The following is a 27,980-nucleotide window of genomic DNA, read 5'->3' on the forward strand; positions in this document are numbered from 1 at the left end:
TCCCTCACCATCTCCCTAAGTTTCCCCAAGTTCATGTCCATTGCATTGATGATGCCATCCAACTATCTCATCCTCTGACTCCCTCTTCTTCTGCCCTCAATCTTCCCCAGCAACAGGGGCTTTTCGAATGAGTCAGCTGTTCATATCAGATGACGAAAATACTGGAGTTTCAGCTTCAGCATCAGTCCTTCCAAGGAGTATTCAGGGTTGATTTCCCTTATGATTGATTGGTTTGATCACCTTGTTGTCCAAGGGCCTCTCAGGAGTCTTCACCAGCACCACAGTTTGAAGCCATCAATTCTTCCATGCTCTGCATTTTTAAGGTCTAGCTCTCACAACCATGTGTCACCACTGGGAAGACCATAGCCTTGACTGTATGGATCTTTATTGGCAGAGTAATGTCTCTGCTTTTCAACACACTATCTAGGTTTGTTATCACTTTCTTGCCAAGAATCAGACATTTTCTGATTTGATGGCTGCAGTCACCATCCACAGTGATTTCCCAAGAAGAGGAAATCTGTCCCTACTTCCACCTTTCCCCAACTCTTTGCCATGAAGTAATGGGGCCAGATGCCATGATATTAGTTTTTTAATGTTTAGTTTTAAGCTGGCTCTTTCACAAATCCAGACAGTGTATTAAAAAGCAGAGATGTTACTTTGCTGACAAAGGTCCATATAGTCAATGTTATGTTTTTTCCAGTAGTCATGTACAGATGTGAGAGTTGGACCATAAAGAAGGCTGAGCACTGAAGAATTGATGCTTTTGAACTGTGGCATTGGATAAGACTCTTGAGAGCCCCTTGGACTGAAAGGAGATCAAACCAGTCAATCCTAAAAGAAATCAACTCTGAATATTCAGGGACTGATGGAGGGACTGATGCTGAAACTGAAACTCCAATACTTTGACCACCTGATGTGAAGAGTCGCCTTATTAGAAAAGACCCTGATGATGAGAAAGACTGAAGTCAGGAGAAGGAGATGACAGAGGACGAGATGGTTGGATGGCATCACTGACTCAATGGACATGAGAGATGGGAGATGGTGAAGGACAGGGAAGCCTGGTGTGTTGCATGGGGTCGCAAAGAGTCAGACGGGGCTGAGTGAATGAACAACAACTATGTTTGTCATAGCTTTTCTTCCAAGCAGTAAGCATCTTTTAATTTCATGGCTGCAGTCACCATCTGCAGTATTGGGAAGCCCAAGAAAATAAAGTCTGTCACTGTTTCCATTTTTCCCCATTTATTTGCCATGAAGTGATGGGGCCAGATGCCATGTTCTTTGTTCTTTGAATGTTGAATTCTAAGACAGCTTTTTCACTCTTCTCTCTCACCATCATCAAGAGGCTCTTTAGTTCCTGTTCGCTTTCTGTCATAAGAGTGGTGTCATCTACATATCTGAGCTTGTTGATATTTCTCCCAGCAATCTTGATTACAGTTTGTGAGTCATCCAGCGCAGCATTTCACATGATGTACTCTGCAAATAAGTTAAAGAAGCAGGGTGATAACATTTAGCCTTGACATACTCTTTTCCCAATTTTGAACCAGGCCATTGTTCCATGTCTTGTTCTAACTGGTTACTTCTTGACCTCCATACAGGTTTCTCAGGAGGCAGGTAAAGTGGTTTGTTAATTCTCATCTCTTTAAGAATTCTCAGTAGTTTGTTGTGATCCTCACAGTCAGAGGCTTTAGCATAGTCAATGAAGGAGAAGTGGATGTTTTTCTGGAATTCCTTTGCTTTTTCTATGATCCAATGGATGTTGGCAATTTGATCTCTGGTTCCTCTGCCTTTTCAAAACCAGATTGTACAACTGGGATTTCTTGGTTCATGTACTAGCTTGAAGCCTAGCGTGAAGGATTTTGAGCATAACCTTGCTAGCATGTGAAATGTGAAATGTGCACAACTGTATGGTAGATTGAGCATTTTTTGGAATTTCCTTTCCTTCGGATTAGAGTCAAAATTGACCTTTTCCAGTCCTGTAGCCACTGCTGAATTTTCCAAATTTGCTGGCATATTAATTGCAGCACTTCAACAGCATCATCTTTTAGGATTTGAAATAGTTCAGCTGGAAATCTGTCACTTCCACTACCTTTGTTCATGGTAATACTTTCTAAGGCCCCCTTGACTTCACACTCCAGGATTTCTGGCTCTCAGTGACTGACCACACTATCATAGTTATCCGGGTCATTAAGACTTTTTTTGTATAGTTCTTCTGTGTATTCTTGCCACCTCTTCTTAATATTTTCTGCTTCTGTTAGGTCCATACCGTTTCTGTCCTTTATTGTGCCTATCTTTGCCTGAAATGTTCCCTTTGTATCTCTCATTTTCTTGAAGTGATCTCTAGTGTTTCCCATTCTATTGTTTTCCTCTATTTCTTTGCATCGTTCACTTAGAAAGGCTTTCTTATCTCTCCTTGGTATTCAGTGGACCTCTGCATTCAGTTAGGTATATCTTTCCCTTTCTCCTTTGCCTTTTGCTTCTCTTCTTAGCTATTTGTAGTCTAAGACCTCTTCACACAACCATTGCCTTGTTGCATTTCTTTTTCTTGGGAATGGTTTTGGTCACTGTTCTTCAGGCACTCTATCAGATCTAATCCCTTGAATCTATTTGTGACTTCCACTGTATAGTAATAAGAGAGTTTATTTAGGTCACACCTGAATGGCCTAGTGGTTTTTCCAGTTTATTCAGTTGATACCTGAATTTTGCAGTAAGGTGCTCATGATCTGAGCCACAGTCAGCTCCCGGTCTTGTTTTTGCTGACTCTATAGAGCTCCTCCATCGTGGGCTGCAACGCAGGGTTCTAATTTCTCTATATCCTCTCCAATACTTGTTATTTCTGTTTTTTGTTTGTTTGTTTGTTTGTTTTTTGATAGTCATTCTAATGGGTGTGAGGTAATAAATATCTCATTGTAGTTTTGATTTTCATTTCCCTAATGATTAATGATGTGCTTATTGGTCATTTGTATATCTTCTTTGGAGAAATGTACATTCAAGGCCTTTGTTTATTTCTTAATTGTAATGTTTTCTGTTGTTGCTTTTAGGAGCTCTTTATATATTCTGGATATTAATTCATTATCAGATATATGATTTGCAAATATTTTCTCCCATTCTGTGGGTTGCCTTTTTATTCTGTTGATATTGTCCTTTGAAACACAAATTTTTAAAAATTTCATGATATCCAGTTTGTCTATTTTTTCTTTTGTTGCTTGTGCAAGAAATTATTGCTAAATCCAGTGTGGTGCCCTATATTTTTATCTAAGGGCTTTATAATTGTAATTCCTACATTTTGGTTTTTGATTCATTTTCCGTTAATTTTTGTATATGGTGTTAGATAAGGGTCCAACTTTATCCCTTTGCACATGGATACCTAGTTTTCACAGTATAATTTGTTGCAAATACTGTCCTTTCACTTCTGAATGGTTTTGGCACTCTTGTCAAAAAATCATTTGACTATACATGTAATAGATTATTTTGGGGTTCTCTGTTCTGTTTCATTGGTTTGTATGTCTGCATGTATGTCAGAATGATACTTTTTAGATTACTGTAGTTTTGTAGTAAGTTTTGAAATCAGCAAGTGTGAGCCCTTCAACTTTGTTCCTCTTTTTCATGATTATTTTGGCTATTTTGAGTCCCTTGAGATTCCATATGAATTTTAAGATGGGTTTTATTATTTCTGCAACAAATGTTATTGGGATTTTGATAGAGATTGCATTGACTCTGTAGATCACTTTGGTAGTATTGTCATGCTAACAGTATTAATCTTCCTACCCATGAACATGGGTGTTTCCATTTATTTATGTTTTCTTTTTATTTCTTACATCAATTTTTTCTTAATTTTTATAGTGTTTCACATCAAATTTGACAGCAATTTGTGATTCCCTTTTAACTAGTCTTTCTAAATGTTTTAATACAATTTTTCATAGAAGCAAATACTCTTTCTTGCATATACTTTATTTGTATAACATTTTATTAAACTTATAATCAAAAAAACAAGTATGATTGGCAGAAACAGGTTTTGTAAATAAACTTGACTATTGTTAAGCCTAGAGCACTATGGGTGGGAGCAGAAGCACATGGAAAAGCTAGGGATTAGCCTACCAAAAGCAATAGCTCAGTCAATCTCAGACATCAGTCAGTATGTTTTACAGAGGGTATGAAGAAGTTTTGTTAATCTGTTGAGTTGGCTAAATGGAGAGATTGTTTACAGAATATATACTACAGAAGGTTCTAGTAAATATTTGTTGAGTTTAAGTGAATTTAACTGAGTCTTTATGAAGATTTGCCACCCTCCACTTTTATTGCTATTTTATCCATTGTGTCTGTGAAAGGGGAAACGCAGATAGGATGACCAGTTTTATTATTAAAATTAAAATTTCAACCCTTGCCCCTTTTGGTACTCTTTATTCTTCCTCTGTACTTACTTTTTTCTCCAACGTACTTACCACCATCTGATATATTAAATACACTATTTAGTTGTTTATTGTCTTTCATTATACAGTAGGTTCAGAGGTCAATAAGTGAAGGAATTTGGGGCTCCTTTATTCACTGATGTATTCCTGAAGCCTAGGAGCATTGACTGGTATATAGTACGTGTTCAATAAATATGTATTGAATGAACAAATGCAAGTTAGAATGGTATAATAGAGTGTCAAAACTGCAAGGAGACTTTGGGATAATCTAGTTCAATCCTTTTATTTTATATAGCTGTAGCATAGTGTAGAAATTTAGTATGGGGCACATAGATAGATCTTGGATCAAATCTGTCACTTGCTATGATTTGTGGCAAATTATTTGACGTTTTTGTGCCTCAGTTTCCTCGTATTTAAAACTGAGTCAATAACAGTCACCTAACAGACTGGTTCCAAATAGGAAAAGGAGTTCGTCAAGGCTGTATATTGTCACCCTGTTTATTTAACTTCTATGCAGAGTACATCATGAGAAACGCTGGACTGGAAGAAACACAAGCTGGAATCAAGATTGCCAGGAGAAATATCAATAACCTCAGATATGCAGATGACACCACCCTTATGGCAGAAGGTGAAGAGGAACTCAAAAGCCTCTTGATGAAAGTGAAAGTGGAGAGTGAAGAAGTTGGCTTAAGGCTCAACATTCAGAAAATGAAGATCATGGCATCTGGTCCCACCACTTCATGGGAAATAGATGGGGAAACAGTGGAAACAGTGTCAGACTTTATTTTGGGGGGCTCCAAAATCACTACAGATGGTGACTGCAGCCATGAAATTGAAAGACACTTACTCCTTGGAAGGAAAGTTATGACTAACCTAGATAGCATATTCAAAAGCAGAGACATTACTTTGCCAACAAAGGTTCCTGTAGTCAAGGCTATGGTTTTTCCTGTGGTCATGTATGGATGTGAGAATTGGACTGTGAAGAAGGCTGAGCGCCAAAGAATTGATGTTTTTGAGCTGTGGTGTTGGAGAAGACTCTTGAGAGTCCCTTGGACTGCAAGGAGATCCAGCCAGTCCATTCTGAAGGAGATCAGCCCTGGGATTTCTTTGGAAGGAATGATGCTAAAGCTGAAACTCCAGTACTTTGGCCACCTCATTTGAAGAGTTGACTCATTGGAAAAGACTGTGATGCTGGGAGGGATTGGGGGCAGGAGGAGAAGGGGACGACAGAGGATGAGATGGCTGGATGGCATCACTGACTCGATGGACGTGAGTCTGGGTGAACTCCGGGAGTTGGTGATGGACAGGGAGGCCTGGCGTGCTGCGATTCATGGGGTAGCAAAGAGTCGGACACGACTGAGTGACTGATCTGATCTGAATATAGAGTGAATTGTGAGGATTCAATAACATTATACATGTGAAACATTTAGTATAGTGTGTAAGAAATGATAGTTTTGCATCAGTCAAATTTTAGAAATAGAGATCACTTCAAGGATTGACAATAAAAGGAAATTAATGTGCAGAATTGGTAATAAAGTGGATGGAGCAGCTGAGAAGCCAAACAGGGGATGCTAAATTAATCCATAGATTAACAACTGAAACCTGGGGCTTGGAGGAACAGTGGGAAAAGATGGTGTTAACAGAACCCAGAGGCTTGGTCATCTGAGGTAAGCTTGAAACTTAATGAGCCTGTCAAGAGCTGAATCTATAGGGAAGATTCAGCTGCTATATGAGATGCCACCGTAGGTAGGGAGGGAGGGAGAGAAACCCTGGTTTCTCCTTGCCTAGTGTGTAACAGTGTCCCTCCAATATTTCCCATTGGCTAAACCTAGCCGGAAACCAGATCACGTGGGAACCTGGGAAAAGCAGCCTACTGAGGTTGCTCCTGGCCCTTTGATTCAGAGCAGAAACTGGGAAGAATGAGGAATGGCATGCTGCTTAATCAACAAGAAATATTATTGCTCCCCTGGATCAGATATCCTCAATATGAGGATTAGGAGAATATGTTGCCTCACGAATTTAGGGACAACGCCCCTTGTCAGCTCGGAAGCAGTTATGGAACGAGAACGACGCCCCTTTTCCCTAGGCAACATAATTCTCCTAAAAGAAAAGGGGGGAATGAGAGAGTCATTTCCTAGGCAGGTTGATAAGGAGTCTAGGGGTCCCCAAAGAGAGAGGGGTCTGGAATTCTCAAGGAGGAAGAAAGGACAAACTTTTTTTCTTTCTCCACATTCCTTAGGATTATATACCAATGATGTATCCTGCCTAAGGACAGTCTTTGGATTCAACCTTCTGTTATCTTAAAATGTTAATTATGGGAGTAGACCTGGTCTTTACAAGGATGTATCTTGCCTGAGGACAGTGTTATCTTAAAATGTAAATTATGGGAGTAGGTCTGATGAGGTCTTTACAACCTCCAGACATTCTTTGGATTCACTGGAGAGTATATAACCTCATTATTAACACTAGCAAGGGGGTACTCTTTCTGCCCCCTTCTGATGCCTATGTCAGAAGCTTTCTCTATCTCCTTTATACTTCAATAAAACTTTATTACACACACACACACACACACACAAAAAGAAATATTATTGCTATTATTGCCTTCACTAACACAAGGCAGAGCTAACCAGCTAAAGGCAGTTTGTTACATAAGGGAAAATGTGCTAAATGATGAATCAGAGCCAAATTTTGTCATGTTCAACACCATTTACATTAGTCATGATGTTACCAGCTCACAAAAGATTGGCTGGATATTTGAACTCTGAGGTTCAACATGTTATGTTTCTGAGTTGGGCTACTAGGCGTTAGCTAAGGACATAAGCTTTTCCCTACCCCTAAACTTAGGCCATTTCCCGATTTCACAACTGAATGTTATTTACAGTTCCATAAGGTGCAGCCAAAATTAATGTAAACTGAAATATTTAATTTTTTGATGCTCAGTTTAAATAGCCAAATTATGGACTAAATTTAAATTGAAAAACTCAGCATGAATCAGATGGCTTATGTCTCTGTGTGATGGCTTTTATATTAAATGGTTTACATAAATGCTGTTGTTCATCTTGGAAACAGGTTGTCATGCATATTAATGAGACCCAGGTGTTAACTTCATGCTGTTTTCTTTCCAAAGAAGAAAATCTTTACATTAAGTTAAAGTGTTTTTACAAGTATTTGTTGTAATAATTATAAGACAACATTTTGCACCTTGCAGTGTTTACCAGGTTTATTTTCTAATTCCAACTCATTTCTTAATTCCTCTCCTTTCCTATTGCACTTTTGCTTTTTGTATGCTGAGAGTTTATGGCCATATATGACAGTAGCAAGAGGGACAAACCTTTCTCCAACAACTCTTCAAATGGCAAGACTTCATATTCATCTGTGTTCTACCCAAGGTCATTTTATGTGCACACCTTGTGATTTCCTCCTTCTCTAATAGGAAGGGAGATTGGCCAATTGATTACAAGTTAAAGACCCCATATCTTTTATAATTTTCTAATATTTCCTTAGGGTACTTTTTTTAACTTCATGGATCATTTCCATAACTTTTCTGTATCTCTCCAGTTTTCCTTTCAGTGCAGAAACTCGGGCTGGTTGGGCTTCTCTAAGAGGAACTGACTGATGTTACACACAGCTGGACAATAACTTTGTGGATCTTGCTTATCTTAGAGAAAATTCTCAGAGTAGCAATACTCCACCTAACTTTCTGAGATTGATGTTGTGGGATTGTGTCCAAAGGGACCACCCCCTGAATGAGTGGTAGGTACACACTCCTTTTGATTTTACAAACAGGTTTGGAGCACCTACTGTATGCTGAGCATGGTGTTATGTTCTTGGAACACAATGATGTGTAAGACATCATCCTAAGTCTTGGAGACTTTGTAGTCTTACAGCAGAGACTTGTACTTAAAGTTTTAAAAAGTGTGGTGGTACAGTTTTTGAGATATACCCTGGGTAATTCTGAATCGCAGTAGAGGCACCCAAACCAGCCTTGGGGTAGAGATCCTCAAAGATATGCTACCTAGAGTTAAGTCTGGGATGAAGGATAGGAGTTATTTGAGTGAGGAGGTAAGCTAAGGGCATTCCTGGAAGAGAGAACGTATGTGAGCTCAGGCAGGGAGGTGTGAATAAACATGTCCTAATCAGGATTTCAGGGTTACTATGGATTTTGAGTGAGGTGAGATGTGATGGGAGATAAAGTTTGAGGAAGACTTGGGGCCAGGTTATGGAATGCCTACTTCCCTACTGCTGTGTGGAGTGCAGTCTTTCACCTTGAATTTGTACTTGGGGTGAAGATGAGGTAGGATGGAGTGATGAGGGATAGAAGCCTTTATAAAAGAGTAATTTATTTTCTTTGAGGTTTGGAAGGATGAGATGGGCTGAACAACACTTTATCTTGAAATGGCTCTTTTTTTCTTTATATTTTCCAAAGCTAACATGTACATCCTGAGGCTTCTGTTTGTATGGGCATGTGAAGTATTTTTTTTTTATTATGAAAATTAAAAAAAGCAAGAGTCAAAATCCAGAGAGCTCAATTTTAAAGTAACTTTTATTATGTGTTTTTCTCTGATTCAAAGTAACACATGTTCACTTTTAAAATGTAGTTTAAACAGAAAAACGCAAAGAGCATTTAAATTACCAAGAATCCTGATATTCAGAAAATGTATTATTAATATTTTGAAGCCTTTTCTCTCAATCTTTTCAACACACACACATATACACTCACACTCACACATATGTATGCATTTTACAAAGTTGGGATCATATTCAATACCTTGTTTTGTAAGCTGCTTATTTTTTTTTTTTTTTACTTTACCTTCTATGGTGAACATTTTCCAGGTTATAAACTATTCTTCTACAAAGAATTTTAATAGCTGTATAAGTATTTCATTCAACTTATATACACAATGCTATTTACTCTCCTCCATTGTTAGACATTCATTTTTCACTATTATACTATTTCACTATTATATTATAATACTCATGCTTCTACATAAATATTTATGTACTTACTATTTTCTGTTGGATGAATTCTTAGAGGTGGTTGTGCTATAAAAAAGGGACTGCATATTTTTAAAAACTTTAATGGACCTTGCTAAATTATTCTGTAGAAGTGTTACTCCATTTTTATTTCCACTTCTTATAATTGTTTATAAAATGCTGCTGTTTCTCTATATTTCTGCAGATTTTACAGGGGAAAGTGGTTTCTGATTTTCTCTAATTTATTTGATCACTAGTGAACTTTACCATCTTTTCACATGCCTATAAGTCATACATATCTTTTTAATGAATTTCCTATGTGTGTTCTTTCTGAATTTTTTATTGCTGTTCTGTTCCTTATTATCAGTTTTTAAAAGTGTTTATATACTAACAATATATTTCCATTTACCTGTCTCTTACATTACATTTTCCCTAGTTATTTTCCTCTTTTTTTTTCATGGAATACACACACACACATACACACACATATAATATAGTCAAATCTGTAACATTTCATTATGGTTTCTTTTTACTTTTATTCTTAGAATAAAAATATTTCCCCACTCTTTGTTCAAATATTCATCCATAATGCTTTTCTTTTTTTTGAAAAATATTTAACTATCTACTCCCTTGGAATTTAGTTGATATACATTTTGAGAAAGGGGTCTGATTGTTTTTTCTAAACAGTAAGCCAATTAGTCCATCATTATTTATTGAATAATTGATATGTTCATCTCCCATACTGACATAGCATCTTTATTATATATTGAAAATTCATTTAAATCCATCTCTCTCTTTTTTTATTTTGGCTGTGTAGGTCTTTTTTTATGGTATGTGGGCTTTCTCTAGTTGTGGACTTCTCTTGTAGTATGAGGGCTTCTCTCATTGTGGAACATAGGCTCTAGAATGAGCCAGCTCCTTGGGCTGAGTTGCCCTGCGGCATGTGGGATCTTAGTTCCCTATCCAGGGGTCAAACCCGCATCCCCTGCATTGGAAGTTAGATTCTTAACCACTGGACCACCAGGGAAGTCCCTCATATCTCTTTCTGGACTTGTTATACTCTTGCTCTGAACTCTCTATTCTGGCACCAGTGCCCTTTATAATTATTTTAGTTTTTTATATGTTTAATAAGGACTGTACAAAAATCTTATTTAAAAAATTTTTGATAATAAAAAAAATATTATCTTTATCAAAGAAAAATCCGATTGTGATTTTAATTGGAATTGTTACATTTTATAGATCATAGAGCAGAGAAGGCAATGGCACCCCACTCTAGCACTCTTGCCTGGAAAATCCCATGGATGGAGGAGCCTGGTGGGCCGCAGTCCATGGGGTCGCTAAGAGTCGGACAAGACTCAGCGACTTCACTTTCACTTTTCACTTTCCTGCATTGGAGAAGGCAATGGCAACCCACTCCAGTGTTCTTGCCTGGAGAATCCCAGGGACGAGGGATCCTCGTGGGGTGCCGTCTATGGGGTCTCACAGAGTCAGACACGACTGAAGCGACTTAGCAGCAGCATAGATCATAGAGAGAGGAATTGATATCTTTATAATATTTGGACTTACCTCCCAGTTATGTTATATGGTTCTCCATGTATTTGAATTTTTAAACAATGTATGTCTTTAGAATTCAATTTTGAAAATCCTTGTAGACAAAAGTAGGCAGCTTGCATGTAAAACTTGCATCTTCATGTTGAATATTAATTGGTTCATGATCTGACCTGATGGGGCAATTTGACAACTACAAGCACAAGTTAAGAAAAGGGCATGAAAATTTGATAAAGCCCTTTCAACATTTAGCCCCCAGTGTTCTTCAGCTGTTCAGTTGCACATATTCTCCTAGGTCACTCTGGACATTTATCCTGACAAAGGCACCCTGCTTGAGTTTTATCACTGCTGCAGGAGAACCTGGAGTTTCCCTTGTGAATAGCAGTATGTCAGCACTTCACTGATTAGAAGAGACCTTACAACTAAAAAGAGCCAGGGAAGGGCTTAGCATTCAAGCAGAGACCTAATTTTAAAGCACAAAATGTACCCAGGAAACTCTTGGATGGTAAGATTCTCTAACTTGGTGGTTAGCATTCCTAGACACTCCCACTCAGTATTAGACACACACACACACACACACACACACACACACAATTTGCTTTCTGAGTTGTTGAAGTAGGAATATTTTTCAGTAGAAAAATGTAACTTGCATTATTATATCACTTCATCTTTTTTGAAGATTAGAGACCTTAAATAGTTTCCATATTCAGTTAGGAAAATATGAAGATTATTGAGCTTATAGCCTTTGGAGATAAGTTGAAAGTGAGAAAACCCATATTCTGAAGTAAACAGCAGTAGTGAGGGAAATATTAATGGTTACTTCAAAGAATAGAGCAGATGGATTTGGATATATTTGGAGGGACATAATTAAGCTCATGTCAGATTCTGTGTAGAAATAGCCTGATGAGACAGGGTTAATCTCTAAGGTAGGTTTTATAATAGATTTCATCCTATGCAAATTAAATATCAATATTCTTGTTTGATCTCCATAATGCCATTGTATAGGTGTCCATAAGGAGTAGAAAATGGCAACCCACTCCAGTATTCTTGCCTGGAAAATTCCATAGACAGAGGAGCCTGGCAGGCTACAGTCCATGGAGTTGCAAAAAATTGGATAAGATTGATAATACTGACTATGAAGGACAGGGACAGAGCGATAAAACTTCTGCAGTGGTGATGTAAGGACCTCCACAAATTTGGATGAACCTTGAAAACACTCTGTTGAGTCATAGACCATATGCTGTATTTCATTTCTATGAAATACCCAGGATACGAAAATCTACAGGGACAAAGAGTAGACTATTACTTACTTTGTGCATGCTTAGTAGCTCAGTTGTGCCCTACTCTTTGTGACCGCACAGACTGTAGCCCACCAGGCTCCTCTGTCTATGGGGATTCTCTAGGCAAGGATACTGGAATGGTTGCCATTTCCTCATCCAGGGGATCTTCCCAACCCAAGGATCAAATCTATGTCTCTTGAATTTATAGGCAGATTCTTCACTACTGAGCCACCAGAGAAGCCCTTAATTACCTCAGATTTGCTCTAATAATTAAATAGTTGCCTATGTTTAGGGCAGGAATGGGGGCAAGTGAGGAGTGATTCCCTATGTGTAGGATTTCCTTTTTGGGGTGATGAAAATTTTCTAAACTTACTGTGGTGATAGTTTCACAGCTTGTACAATTCAGTTGTTTTTACTGTATGTGCATGTTGGGTGAATGGCATGTGAATTAAATAGCAATAAAGCATTTTTTTCCCCCCAAAAGAAAATACAGAATAAGAGTTTAGCAGAGCAAGGGTGAATGAGCTGATACCATAGGTCTTGAGCAAGTATCTAACTATTGTGGACCTTAATTTCTTCATCTATAAAAAATGAGAGTTCAGTGCAGTTCAGTCGCTCAGTCGTGTCCGACTCTTTGCGACCCCATGAATTGCAGCACGCCAGGCCTCCCTGTCCATCAACAACTCCCGGAGTTCACTCAGACTCACATCCATCGAGTCAGTGATGCCATCCAGCCATCTCATCTTCTGTCGTTCCCTTCTCCTCCTGCCCCCAATCCCTCCCAGCATCACAGTCTTTTCCAATGAGTCAACTCTTCGCATGAGGTGGCCAAAGTACTGGAGTTTCAGCTTTAGCATCATTCCTTCCAAAGAAATCCCAGGGCTGATCTCCTTCAGAATGGACTGGTTGGATCTCCTTGCAGTCCAAGGGACTCTCAAGAGTCTTCTCCAACACCATAGTTCAAAAGCATCAATTCTTCAGCACACAGCTTTCTTCACAGTCCAACTCTCACATCCATACGTGACCACTGGAAAAACCATAGCCTTGACTAGATGAACCTTTGTTGGCAAAGTAATGTCTCTGCTTTTGAATATGAGTAGTAACATCAAAATCAGAGTTCTGATAATTACGTGAGGTATCTTTAAAACACTTAATTCAGTAATTGACACATAGTAATTTTACAGGCCATCAAGGAAGAGGCCAGATTCCAAGTGACCAGTTACTGAAGAGAAATGAAAAGTTACTACAGTGTATTTAAGTAGGCAATTGGGATCAGAGACCCAGGAAGTGAAAGTCAGCAGAAACAACACACATGTAGAGCTGGTACCCAATACTCCCTGGAATAAGTGTCTTTTATTTCATCTTGTTTTCATTCTGCTTTTCTGGATTGGATAACCTGAAGGGGGGACCATCAGGCGGTGATTTCAACTAGATGGAGACAAGGATCTATAGGTGAGTTTGCCTTTATATGACATGTGGGGCAAAGATACCTGTGGTTATCTTACACAAAGTTCTGGTCTTTCTAGCTAATTTTCTCATCAGATGGAAAAATGTAGCATGTGTCATGTGTCTTCCTTTCCCCTTACCACTGAAATAAGGTCAGAATTTTCATAAAATGGAGTGAAAAAGTTGTGATTACTGAGCTGAGAGTTGACTTAGAACCATATTTTCACACGTGCACCAGTGGAGAAATCAGTCCTCTTCTTTTGGTCATCCCTTTGCCTCTCCTAGGGATGAAAAGTATTTAGCCATCTTATCCATTCTTGCAGTCATCTGATCTACCCACTTGGCTTTCTAGCTATAACTGCTTACTTGGTCAGATTCTGATAGGTGGTCTGGGGGAATTGGATCACTGCTGAATGCTTGTCCTTGAGCACTTCTCTGAAGCCAATGTAATGCTTTCTTTTTTGCCAGTTAACTTAATGAGGTTCTTTAGGATGGCTCCACTGAGGTTTAGTAAAAAGCGAGAAGGAATATTGAAGCCAATTAAACTTTAGTCTTGGAAGAAGAAGCATAACTGGTGGATTGATTGAGTGTTACCAGAGACAGTGGTAGCTTGGAACCTTGGCCATGAAGGATCATAATTCAGCTGATCGGGAAACAGGAGGCAGGTGGAGTCTTGGAGCTTTGCAACTGGAGGCAAGAAGCCTGTTGGTCACACATATTTTATAAATCACTTTCACCTCACTCATGGTGCTTATGGGACGGTTGACCTCTAGGCTATAAAAGTTATGCAGTGTACAATCTATGCTGCCCTTTTTCATCTTTGTTGGGATAAAATTAGTAAGGAATTTTGGAATTTTTGAGAAGTTATAGACATGTTAATCATTTTCACCAGATTGTAGAAACCTGTTAGTCTTCTTGACTGATTAAGAAGTACTGTTCCTGAGATGTGGTATGACAGTTTTGCAATATTATATGGCCGTTTTGATGATGAGATCTTGGCTGCTTAGAATGTCTTGAAGGCATTCCTCCAGTGAACTGCATCAAAGCAGAAAGTTCTTCAGAGTTGTTTGAAGGGAAATCAATCCTTGGGAAGATCGAAGAGGTGCTCTGCATGACAGTAAAGCAGATTTGGTAAGACATGGCAGTAGGGAAAAGAGAAAGAGATTCTAGAAGTTGATGTCAAATTTAAGCCCAGGGATTGAATTTGCTCTCAGTGGAAGGAGATGAGTATGACATTTGTAAATGCTGCTGGGAATATTTCAGTTGAGGTGACACACTCTGGTAATAGATTCCTTTAAGCAGTTGAATGCCTTGGAGGAATTGAATAGTCATTCTCCTTCTCTCACTTCAGGGAGACCAGGTGGCTAAATGGAAGAAGAAACAGTGCAAGTGTCCCTCAGTCCCTTACCTAGCTTGTCTGGTGACTTCCTATTGCCACTGGGTCTTTAACTACCCAGCGATTTGTTCATAACACTTGTGTGTTGAGTGGGGCACTAGTCTCCTTTATTAAAGCTGTTTAGAGAAATGTGAAATTCGAGCCAAAAGAGTTACAGCTGAATTCCTTGCTTATAATAAATGCTGCTTGTGGTGTCTCAGAGGGAGAAAGCTAAATAATGACAAAACTCATTTAGCTCTCAAACAACCCAGGACATATCATTATTATGTCCATTAGACAGATGAGGAAACCATGGCTTAGGGAAATTTGATAACTTGTCCCAATTCACACACTGTATAAGTGATGAGTCAAGGTAGGAGGCCAGGTCAGTCAGATTCTGGAGCCTGCATCTTTAATCACAAAGCCATGCTGCTTGTTTCCATGGGGAGGTGACTTTTCCTGAAACAAGCAGGGCTTACCAGTTTACTTACATGAAATACAGCTTGCTTATATAAAGAACCCATTTTCAATTACCCATAATCATAACAAAATGGTTTTTCTGAGTTGCATTTTCTGGTTAACTTAGAATATTCATGGATATCTGTTCCACTCCTTGTTCACATGGTGGTAGTTGCAGGATCACTAACAGCAAAAAAAAGGGCAGCCTCAATACACCAGCACTTTTCAAGTCTCACAACTGATATTGTCACATTGCCTAAAAGAAGTTATGTGGCTGAGCCCAGAATCAAAGGCAGGGAGAAATTGTCTACCTTTTGATGATAGGAGTGGGAAAATTACAGAGGAGTGTGCATCTCAGATCTGTGGACAAATTCAGAGCCAGTACTAAGACAGTCTACCATGCTTCCTAATAACATTTCATGCTTCATTTGTTAAAGCTTCTTCCTTAGCCATATAGACTTGATTCTTCTCCCTTGGATGTGTCAGGCTGTTTCATGTTTCTGTGCCCTTGCTTGTGTTGTTCTCTCTACTTGAAATATACCCTACTACTCATGTCTCCTCACTGTACCTCTGGTTGGTTAATACCTATTTATTCCTTAAAGGTCACCTCCTGCTTCCTCAGTCCCCACTGTACCCTGTGCATACAGCCATCATTGCACTCTATTGTATTCATCCGTTTACATATTTATCTCCTTTTGCCAGGCTTTAATCTCCTTGAGGGCAAGGACTGCATTTGATTTTGTGTATTCTGCACTTGGCAGTGTACTTGCTAGACAGCAAGAGCCTAATATATGTATTCTTCAGTCAGTTCAGTCACTCAGTCGTGTCTGACTCTTTGTGACCCTATGGACTGCAGCACACCAGGCTTCCCTGTCCATCACCAACTCCCAGACCTTACTCAAACTCATGTCCATCAAGTCAGTGATGCCATCCAACCATCTCATCCTCTGTTGTCCCCTTCTCTTCCTGGCTTCAATCTTTCCCAGCATCAGGGTCTTTTCCAGTGAGTCTGTTCTTCGCATCAAGTGGCCAAAGTATTAGAGCTTCTGCTTCAGCATGAATCCTTCAATGAACATTCAGGACTGATTTCCTTTAGGATTGACTGGTTTCATCTCCCTGCAGTCCAAGGGACTCTCAAGAGTCTTCTCCAACACCACTGTTCAAAACTATCAATTCTTTGACGCTTGAGTTTCTTTACAGTCCAGCTCTCACATCCATACATGACTACTGGAAAAACCATAGCTTTGATTAGATGAACCTTTGTTGGCAAAGTCCTAATGAAATAATATTTGGGCTTCTCTTATGACTCAATTGTAAAGATCCACCTGCCAATGCAGGAGATGGAGTTTGATCCATGGGTCGGGAAGATACCCTGGAGGAGGAAATGGCAACCCACTCCAGTATTCTTGCTTGGAAAATTCCTTGGACAGATGAGCCTGGCAGGGTCACAAAGAGTTGGACATGACTGAGCAACTGAGCACACACAATGAAAGAATAAGCAATGTGCTTCCCAATATTTTGGTAGCTGTGGTGCTTTTTTTTTGAGCCTGCAAACTGATATTTTAGTTGAAGTTTTTACCACGTGTCCAGTTGCCCCAAGGATGCTATAATTCTCCAAAAATTTAGGGTAGATTTTCTCTTGAGACTTGTAAGATCATCTTGAGATATGGGAGATACTGTGAGATGTTATCAAGTTCAGGATTGGGAAGCACATTCCTAGATGGGCACTAGCCAAACTATTGTGATGCTTTGCTAAGAACAATGGTTCACATATCACATTTGATGTGAAAATACAAAGTCTTAAAGGTAGAAATGGCTAAGCCAGGTAGCAGAGGGGGAGGTAAAAGTGTTGGTTGCCTAGCAATTTAATATGTGTACCATATATGAGATTTGTGTTTCTGGATGACAGAGGTTGGAGAGGTAGCTAACTTGCAGAGGAAATATGGTGACAGCCATTTGTCCCCAGAGATTTAAAAAAAAAAAGAAAAAGAAACGTGGCTCGTGATGGATGTATAGGAGGTGCTGAGAATGATTGCAAGTCTGTGAACTTGTATGTTTTCATGTTTGTTAGCAGATATTTTTCTCCTTCAGAGCTCCGGTTTTTTTTAATAAATAATCTTTATTCTTTACCCCCTTTCAAAACAAACAAACAAACAAACAATCACCACAGCATTTGATAGCCTTTGCTGAGAAAGAAGTAAACATATTCCAATGTGTTAGATTCCCACTTTGCCTAGGCTGGCAGACTCAAAATGGGACTCAAAATATACATTGAGCAAAAAATAAATCTTTCCCAAAGAAAGGCAGTGCCAAAGAATGCTCAAACTACCGCACAATTGCACTCATCTCACACGCTACTAAAGTAATGCTCAAAATTCTCCAAGCCAGGCTTCAGCAATATGTGAACCGTGAACTTCCTGATGTTCAAGCTGGTTTTAGAAAAGACAGCGGAACCAGAGATCAAATTGCCAACATCCGCTGGATCATGGAAAAAGCAAGAGAGTTCCAGAAAAACATCTATTTATTTCTGCTTTATTTACTATGCCAAAGCCTTTGACTGTGTGGATCACAATAAACTATGGAAAATTCTGTAAGAGATGGGAATACCAGACCACCTGATCTGCCTCTTGAGAAATTTGTATGCAGGTCAGGAAGCAACAATTAGAACTGGACATGGAACAACAGACTGGTTCCAAATAGGAAAAGGAGTTCGTCAAGGCTGTATATTGTAACCCTGTTTATTTAACTTCTATGCAGAGTACATCATGAGAAACGCTGGACTGGAAGAAACACAAGCTGGAATCAAGATTGCCGGGAGAAATATCAATAACCTCAGATATGCAGATGACACCACCCTTATGGCAGAAAGTAAAGAGGAACTCAAAAGCCTCTTGATGAAAGTGAAAGTGGAGAGTGAAAAAGTTGGCTTAAGGCCCAACATTCAGAAAACGAAGATCATGGCATCCGGTCACACCATTTCATGGGAAATAGATGGGGAAACAGTGGAAACAGTGTCAGACTTTATTTTTCTGGGCTCCAAAATCACTGCAGATGGTGATTGCAGCCATGAAATTAAAAGATACTTACTCCTTGGAAGGAAAGTTATGACCAACCTAGATAGCATATTCAAAAGCAGAGACATTACTTTGTCAACAAAGGTTCCTCTAGTCAAGGCTATGGTTTTTCCTGTGGTGATGTATGGATGTGAGAGTTGGACTGTGAAGAAGGCTGAGTGCTGAAGAATTGATGCCTTTTTTTTCTATTTTATTTTATTTTTTTAAATTTTATTTTATTTTTAAACTTTACATAATTGTATTAGTTTTGCCAAATATCAAAATTAATCCGCCACAGAATTGATGCTTTTGAACTGTGGTGTTGGAGAAGACTCTTGAGAGTCCCTTGGACTGCAAGGAGATCCAACCAGTCCATTCTGAAGGAGATCAGCCCTGGGATTTCTTTGGAAGGAATGATGCTAAAGCTGAAACTCCAGTACTTTGGCCACCTCATTCGAAGAGTTGACTCATTGGAAAAGACTCTGATGCTGGGAGGGATTGGGGGCAAGAGGAGAAGGGGACGACAGAGGATGAGATGGCTGGATGGCATCACTGACTTGATGGACGTGAGTCTGAGTGAACTCTGGGAGTTGGTGATGGACAGGGAGGCCTGGCGTGCTGCGATTCATGGGGTCGCAAAGTGTTGGATACGACTGAATGACTGATCCGATCTGAAAAAATAAATATATTTTTATAAACTCAAAATAGTTTATTAACACAAGCTTGGGAGATGAATAGGATGCTGAAGGGGAAGGCAGGTGGTTAGAGGGGTCGTAGAGTGATGGAGTAACTGACTTTCTCTGAAAGGTAGGTGGATGAAGATAATTAGGAAGAGACTGGATTTAATAGGAACGCATGAGTTCCTGAGTGGAAGGGAAAGAATTTTTATAAGGATATTACAATATACTGTTATTAGTTTCTTAAGTATCATTCTATACTTTTATTTTGCATATACAGAATATAAATTACATAAAACAAATATAAATATATGATTATCTATACCTTTTTTTACACAGATAGTAGTATAGTATACACATTATTCTGCACTTAATTTTTTCACTTAACAGGATATCTTGGAAATATTTCCATGTAAATATAGAGAGGACTTCACCATTTTTTTTTTAACAGCTGTATAATATTCTATTAGTATGTCCTACTTCTTTTCCTGACTAAATCCCTACTGGTGGAATTGCATTTTTCTAATCCTTTGCCATCTTGTGTTTGTAAATATCTGTAGGATAAATTACTTAAAATGGAATAGCTGATCAAAGGGTAAATGCATTTGTAATAAATTTGTTATATATGTTGTCAAATTGCCCTCCACAGAAGTGTAGCAATTATACTCATACCTTTCCCTATAGCAAGTTATCAGATATTTTATTTTTGCCAATCTGATAGATTAAAAAGTATATTTGAGTTGTTTTGTTTTGCAATCATTTTATTACTCATGTGGTTGCACATATTTTCATGTTTAAGAGTCATATAATGTATTTTTTTGTGAACTGTTTCATTCTTTGACCATTTTTTTGTGTGTTGGGTTGTTGGCCTTTTAGCCTGGTGTACTCATCTTCAGAATTTGAATCTATTAAGAAGTCTTCCTCTGATGATGTACAAAATGAGGTCAGATCCCCATTCCATTCACTGTAAGCCACTGGGCTCCATACTGTCAGAAGTAGAGCTGGGTTGAGGTGAGAAGAGCATGCGGAAAGCTTGCTCCCCATGAACACAGTACCCAAAAGTTGGGCCTTTTCAATATATATTGTAAAGGTTTTTGTTCATGTATGAAAATACATCAGAGGAAGCAATATGAAAATGAGACATAGAGAATGTAGCCAAGGATAGCATGTGCCCGGGACAGCATAGCTGTGCTCTGGCTCAATCCCAACCCCTAATTGGAAACTTGCTACTGACTGATGATGACTAGTTCTGTGTGGATGGGTTTCTATGAGTAGTGGCAGCTTCAGGTCAGCACTGGCAGAGCTCATTATGTGAACACTTAGTTCTCTATGGGACCTTAGTTCTCTAACCAGGGATGGAACCTATTCCCCCTGCAGTGGAAGCACAGAATCCCAACCACTGGACTGCCAAGGGAGTCCATTTTTTTTTCAATTTTAATAATATATTATATTTAACTCAATATCTCTAAAATATTACCATTGTAACATGAAGTTAATATAAAAGTGATATATTTTATATTCTTGTTTCTCTTATTATGTGTTGAAAAATCCATTGTGTATTTTACACTTGCAGCATATTTTGCTTTAGACTAGTCACATTTGAATGGCTAAATAGCCACATGACCTAGTGGCTACCATATTGGACAACACAGTTATAGATGATGGAGAGCTTTTGAGGCATTTAAGAAAAATAACTAGTTTTAAGACATTTTACTTTGAAATAACTTCAGTTTTTCATAGAGTTCTCATATGCCTTTTATTCACTTTTTCTTCTTGTCTTGTTATGCTTCATATTTTATAGCTCCGTCATTTTTTTATACTTTTTGAGAGATTTCCTCCATTTTACCTTTAAAATCCTCTCGTATATTTTATTTCATATTTTTAATTTAATTTCTAAGAGCTCTTCTTATTCTCTGGTTATTTCTTTTTGTAGCATACTGTTCTTGTTTCATGGATGTAATATCTTTTATGTCTCTGGGGATATTAATCATAGTCCTTGTGTTCTACTCCCAGTATTGTGTCTGTTGCCTTTTTTTAAAACTCTTTTCTGTTAGTGGTTTTCTTACAATGTTTGGTGATTCCTGGTTGTCCTTTTATGTTTAAGCATGAAACATTATTAAATATGAAAGGACATGAATGTAAATGTATCTATGGGCAGGACTTAGCAACTAGTAAAAATCCCAATGGATAATTATGTGAGGACACAACTTTTTAATTGGGGATCCCCTATTAATATATGTAGACCTTTTCTCATGGGCTGTTCAGTACCGCTTTTGAGGTACTCTTCAACTTCCTGCCTGAGCAATACGATCATGCCCATTGTGGGAGATGCATGAAGGAAAAGAGCTGAGGGTTTTACTCTTTAGCATATGGACATTCATTGAATGCCTTTCACTTCAATAAGATCCTTCATTTGTGTCTTTGGCTGTTCCTGGTGTCCCTACATTCAGATCCTGTCTGGTTTAATCTTATTAGATATTGATCTGGGTGGAGTAGAGATTGATCTGGGTGTTATCAGTCCCATTCTATACCCCTTGTTTCAATAGTGTCTTATATCTCTAATTCTTGAGGCTTTCCAGAATTTTAAGGCCTAGATACACTTGCTTCTTGATGACTACTCTTACTGCAGGTTTATATTCCAACTTTACCTGACCTGCTAAGTCAGCTACTACTTAGCCATTGGCTTTCCATTTTTCTAAGGTAGTTACTTCTCTTGTTTGCTGTTTTTTCCCCTCCCATTCTATTTGCACTTATGGGTTTATATCTTTTCATTTATTGTCATTTTAGTGGGGATTCAGGAGAAAATGGAGATAAATATGTTTTGTTAACCATGTTTAGTCAGAAGTTTGAACATTTGATTTTAAGAATTACCTCTGTATAAAAATGGTTGCTTCCATTTGCCTGGTGTGTTTTCTGTCAGAGGCTTAAGAATATCTCTTGTAGGAGTTTTGGCCCCCCTGGGTGCTTAAAACTTCAGAACTGTCTTGAATAACATTAACTCAACTACCTCAAAGTGAATAACTGAATAAATTTACTCTCATGTAAGCCTGTGATTTTTCTCAAAGGGTACAAAAGAACAGAAATATAGCATGATAGAGGTGGAAGAGGACTTACATATCATTGATCACAGGGTTTCCTAAGTTGTGATCTATGGGGCATTTATTCCTCAAGGTTCTCTGAGAGAAAAGGTTTCTGTGGTCAAATAAATTTAGGAAACTCTATAATAAAGCCCTACTTTGAGATTTCACAGAATGTATGTTTCTAGTCTTTGAGAAATCTGCAGAAACCTCCACTTCCAGCATAAGGCAGACTTTGTTGAATTGGCATAAAAAGAGGGATTCTACAGAGGCCAAAAAGTAGTTGAAAACAGGAGGAACCCCAAGAGGTAAAGTAGTCTGTAAACTAGTTTTTCCCCTCAGGGCTTCTCTTGATGTCTAGAGACCCTGGGGGACCCCCTTAAAAGTTGCATTAGAAGTGGGGAGTGGGAGATGAAACTCTGAGACCAAACAGATGGTTGTTACAGGAAATCCCTGCATAAAGCAAGGAATCTAAAGAACACACCCTCAATGTGATGGTGAATGGTAACTAACTAATCCTATGACTATTAAAGAAATAATATCAGTACCTTAAAATTGCCCCATAATGAAAACATCAGGCTTAGATTATCTAGTGTGTAGCCAAACACTTAATGAAGAGGTAAATTAAATTTTATACAAATTATTCTAGAGAAAGTAAAACAAGGACAACACCTCATTTCTCTTCCCTATGGAGCCAGTACAAACCTCAATAACAAAATTTGATAAGGATGATTAAAGAAAGTACAATTACAGGACAAATTGACTCATGAACACAGATGTAAACTTTTTAAAATATCACAAACTTATATCCAACAAAGTAGAAGAAAAATAATACTTCAGAGCTAAGCAAGAGTTATCCTAGAAATACGAGGTCAATTTAACATTAGAAAATCAATTAATATAATTTACTGCATTAACAGAAAATAATATATGATGATCTCAATAAATGTGAAAAAGCATCAGGCAAAATCCAAAAATCCATTGATTTAAAAAAAAAACAAAAGCTTTGCAAGCTAGAAACAAAAAGAAACTTCTGTAACCTGATACAGGGAATCTGTACAAATCCTATGAAAAGTGAAAGTGTTAATTGCTCAGTTGTGTCCTACTCTTTGTCTCAGTCGTGTCTGACTTTTTGTGACCCCTTGGACCATAGCCCACCAGGCTCCTCTGTCCATGGAATTCTCCAGGCAAGAAAACTGGGGTGGGTAGACATTCCCTTCTCCAGGGGATCTTCCCGATTCAGGGATCAAACCTGCATTTTGTATGTTGGCAGGCAGATTCTTTACCATTGAGCCACCAGCGAAGCCCTAATGGAACACTACTCATCCATTAAAAAGAATTAAATCTTGCCTTTTGCAATAGCATGGATGGACCATGAGGGTATTATTTTAAGTGAAATAAGTCAGATGGAGAAAGACATGATTTCACTTATATGTAGAATCTAAGAAACAAAACAACTGAACAAATAAAATCCAGACTCACTTGATAGAGAGAAGAGATTGTTCATTGCCAGAGGGAAGGGAGATTGGTGGGGCAAAATGGATGAAGTAAATCAAGAGGTATAAACTTCTAGTTATAAAGTAGATAAACCATAGGGATGTAATGTACAACATGGGGATTACAGTCAATAATATTGTATTAACTTTGTATGGTGACATATGGTATACTTATCGTGGTGTTCATTTTGCAGTGTACATAAATGCCAAAATACTATTTTGTACCCATGAAACTAATAAAATATTGTATGTCGAATATACTTCAATAAAAAGAAAATAGACTAAAAACTGAAAAGGGAGCTCATGCAGCTGAATATCAAAAAACCCAAAGAACCCAATCAAAAAATGGGAAGATCTAAATAGACATTTCTCCCAAAGAAGACAGACAGATGGCCAAGATTCTCAATGTCACTAATTATCAGAGAAATACAAGTCAAAACTGTAATGAGATATCACCTCAAATAGAATGGTCATCATAAAAAAAATCTACAAACAATAAATGCTGGAGAGGGTGTGGAGAAAAGGGAACCCTCTTACACGGTTGGTGGAAATGTAAACTGATACAACCATTATGGAGAACAGTGTTGAGATTCCTTTAAAAACTAAATATAGAGTTACCATATGATACAGCAATCTCACTCCTGGGTATATATCTGGAGAAAACCATAATTGAAAAAGATACATGTGTCCCGATGTTCACTGTAGCACTATTAAAACAGCTAAGACATGGAAGCAACCTAAATGTCCATTGACAGATTTATGGGTAAAGAAGATGTGGTAATATACAATGGAATATTAATCAGCCATAGAAAAAACTGAAATAATGTCATTTGCAGCAACATGAATGGTCTAGAGCTTACCATACTAAATGAAGTAAGTCAGAGAGACAAATATTGTATAATTTGACTTATAGGTGGAATCTAATAAAAATTACACAAATGAACATTTTTACAGAATGGAAACAGACTCACAGATCTATAAATAAAACTGATGGTTACTAAAGCTGAAACATGGGGTGAAGTTAAAGTAGAACTTCCATATACTCTTTGATCCAGGAATTTGACTCCTAGGGAAATACTCTAGAGCAACTCCTGCACATGAGCACAGGAAGAAGGTACATAAGCATATGTTAATATCACTACGCAGTGCACCACCCATCCTGCACTACACTGCTCTTGCTGCATAGGTACACTGCCCTTCTTTGACTCACTTTTTCCTTCTTTTTTTCTTTTCATCTTTGTAACTTTGGTCTGTTTCTTTTTATTTTTTCTGTCTTTTTTCCTTGTTACTTCTCTATTCTAAGTTTTCATATCACTTACTTTTTCCAAGTCATTACTTGCTTTTTTCCAAGTCATTATTAAGTTTTCATATCACTTGATTTTTCCAAGTCATTGCTAAACAAATAATACATGGATTATACAGTAATTATACTGTATAATCCCTATAGCTCAGATGATAAAGAATCTGCCTGCAATGCAGGAGACCTGGGTTCAATCCCTGGGTCAGGAAGCTCCTCTGGAAAAGGGAATGGCAATCCACTCCAGTATTCTTGCCTGGAGAATCCCATAGACAGAGGAGCCTAGTGTGCTACAGTCCATCCGGGTTGCAGAGAGTCAGACACTATTGATCAACTAACACTACTACTGATACTACTAAACAGGGAACTTTTCTTTTACTTAGCGATGCCTATAATCTTAGTATTGAAATTTTGGGGCTACTTTTGTCATCACCCATTCTTCAGTAGTTATTGTCTGCAGTAGATTCAGTTTTTTAAAAATTAAAAAAAAAAGAAAGAAACCAAAAATCCCTCAGTTGATATAAGACTGACCTCAAGGCAAGTGGGCAGCACCACATTTACATGGCATGGCAGTCAGTCAGGCTTCCAGAAACCAGAGTTACCTGAAATAGTTGTGACTAAAAGTGAGAAAGACCTCAGCACATTGAGGAAAGTAATAGTCACCACATTGTACAATTTACACCACAGGAAAGGTATGGAATTAGTTTTCAGCTAGATTTGGATTTAGTGATTTAGAATTGTGTAGAATTTAGGATTATTTCTTCCTTGCTATAGACTATTACCTTCTTGTATAAAAACATGGTCATATCTCTCCCATCTTTAAAAAAGTTTTGACCTGGGATCCACTACTGGCAAATGCCTTATAATTCTCCTTTACATAGCCTAGCTTCTTAAGGAAATTGTCTACATTGCTCTTCTGCTTCCTTATCTCCCTTTCACCTCCTCAACCCACTTGCCTGCATTGGCACTTTACAAGGTTACTGATGAACTCCATGGGCATTTGTCTGTGCTTGTATAGTCTTGACATCCTTTGCCATGTTTGTCCCTGTGGATTACTTCTGTCTGGAGAATTTATCCTTGCTTGACCTCTGTGAGTCATTCTCTCAATTTCCCTCAACTTTCTGCAGCCACTCATTTCTCTAGGTCTCTGTCTTAATGTGGATGTTTCTTCAAGTTCCTATACTTGATCCTCTTCTCTTTTCGTTCTTTGTGGCTGAGTTCTTCCGCTCTCATGACTCTCAAATCTAATTTCTTCAGTTTGGGCCTCTCACCTGAATTCCAGATGCAAATCTCCAACATAGCCATTTAGATAGTCGATCACCATGCTCAGACCTGAACAGCAACCCTGTAGCATGTGGAAGATCAGAGAGATAGTCTTCATTGCCTTTCTGTGTCAACTTTGACCTGATGGAAACTTCATGCTTTGTGGTTAGATTGGCCCCTAACATCCAGCTTCTTCAGAGTTGGATGTGAATCCTGGTTCTCTTAAAATGAGACTTTGGCCAAGCCACTTATCCTCTCTGAGTTTCAGTTTCCTTATCTATGAAATAGAGATCATAATATTGCATTGACCAAAATGTTCGTTTGGGTTTTTCTGTAACATCTTATGGAACAAATCATAGCATCTTATAAGAACAAATACAAACTTTTGGCCCACAAAATAGTAGTATCTTTCATATAGGATTGTGATGAAGATTACATGATTAAAGGATTAAATCATGAAAACTCCTTTGTACTAACTCTGGCACTTGGTGAACATTCAGTTAATAGTAGTTGAAATTAATAAATATCACTGTTACAGTTTTATTATTGTGTTGTTTGAGTTTGAATCCAGGCTCTCCTATCTACTGGATGTTGTAAGCCTTACCTTTATCTTCTGTAACATGGAAATGGATGTATCATTCAAGTAATTTATATATATATATTTTTTTGTGGCAAAATAAACTAGCACAGGAGTCTATAAACTTTTTCTATAAAGGGCCAGTTGGCAAATTTTTCAGCTTTGTAGCCCATCTGGTGTCTGTTAACTATGCAGCTCTGCTGTTGTAGTACTGAAATAGCCATAGACGACATGTAAATGAATGAGCATGTTCAGTTGCTAAGTTGTGTCCAACTCTTTGTGACCCCATGGATTGTAGCCCACCAGGCTTCTCTCCATGGAATTTCCCAGGCAAGAACACTGGAGTGGGTTGCCATTTCCTTCTCCAAAAGGAATGAGCATGGATGTGTTCTAATTAGACTTTATTGGTGGGCACTGAAATTTGAATTTCATATGATTTTCATGTTCTTTGAAATATTATTATTCCTTTGATATCTTCAACATTTGAAAATGTAAAAACTATTCTTAGCTCTCAGGCTAAGAAAGACAAGTGGGAACTAAATCTGACCTAAGTGCTTATTGATCCCAAAAATAATGCATGCAAATTGGAATATCTAACCAAGGAGCCTAAGTACTTGCATTTGCTTGACTGAAGAACTCTATCTGGGAAGGTTAGTTCAAGGAAAGATGGCAGCTGGCCTTTTCCCATATGGAAGCTAACTTTGGCCCTTATTCCTGCTGTGTGAGAAGAAGAGGGAGAGACTTTAATCAGTCTTTGGGCTCTTTGAAAGCTCTACCTCTTCAAAATGTACACCACCCCTCCCCTGCCTCCTGCAAAGTGTCTTTATTTATTTATTTTTCAAGTAGTTTATTTTTTTTTCTAGTTTTATTTCTTTTTTTTTCTAATTTTATTTTATTTTTAAACTTTACATAATTGTATTAGTTTTGCCAAATATCAAAATGAATCCACCACAGGTATACATGTGTTCCCCATCCCGAACCCTCCTCCCTCCTCCCTCCCCATACCATCCCTCTGGGCCGTCCCAGTGCACCAGCCCCAAGCATCCAGCATC

The 27,980-nt window shown here is 38.2% G+C and overlaps 1 protein-coding gene across 24 annotated transcripts in view; it reads left to right on the forward strand.

Annotated features, from left to right (window-relative positions):
- Nucleotides 1-27,980, forward strand: part of IL1RAPL2 (interleukin 1 receptor accessory protein like 2) — a 1,479,614-nt gene that overhangs the window by 33,036 nt on the left and 1,418,598 nt on the right. For 18 of the 24 annotated variants that reach the window (XR_009493477.1, XM_059883637.1, XM_059883641.1 and 15 more), the window contains 2 exons: nucleotides 4,924-5,034; nucleotides 13,611-13,660. The exons of 3 other annotated variants lie outside the window; for them this stretch is intronic. The gene's annotated coding sequence lies outside the window, so the exon portion shown is untranslated. Of the gene's footprint in view, nucleotides 1-700; nucleotides 4,899-4,923; nucleotides 5,035-11,223; nucleotides 11,434-13,610; nucleotides 13,661-27,980 lie in introns of those variants that run through there. 3 more of the 24 variants (XM_024988506.2, XR_009493478.1, XM_059883630.1) reach the window with 3 other exon arrangements.

The sequence above is a fragment of the Bos taurus genome, chromosome X, assembly GCF_002263795.3.
Source record: "Bos taurus isolate L1 Dominette 01449 registration number 42190680 breed Hereford chromosome X, ARS-UCD2.0, whole genome shotgun sequence".
Classification (NCBI taxonomy): domain Eukaryota; kingdom Metazoa; phylum Chordata; class Mammalia; order Artiodactyla; family Bovidae; genus Bos; species Bos taurus.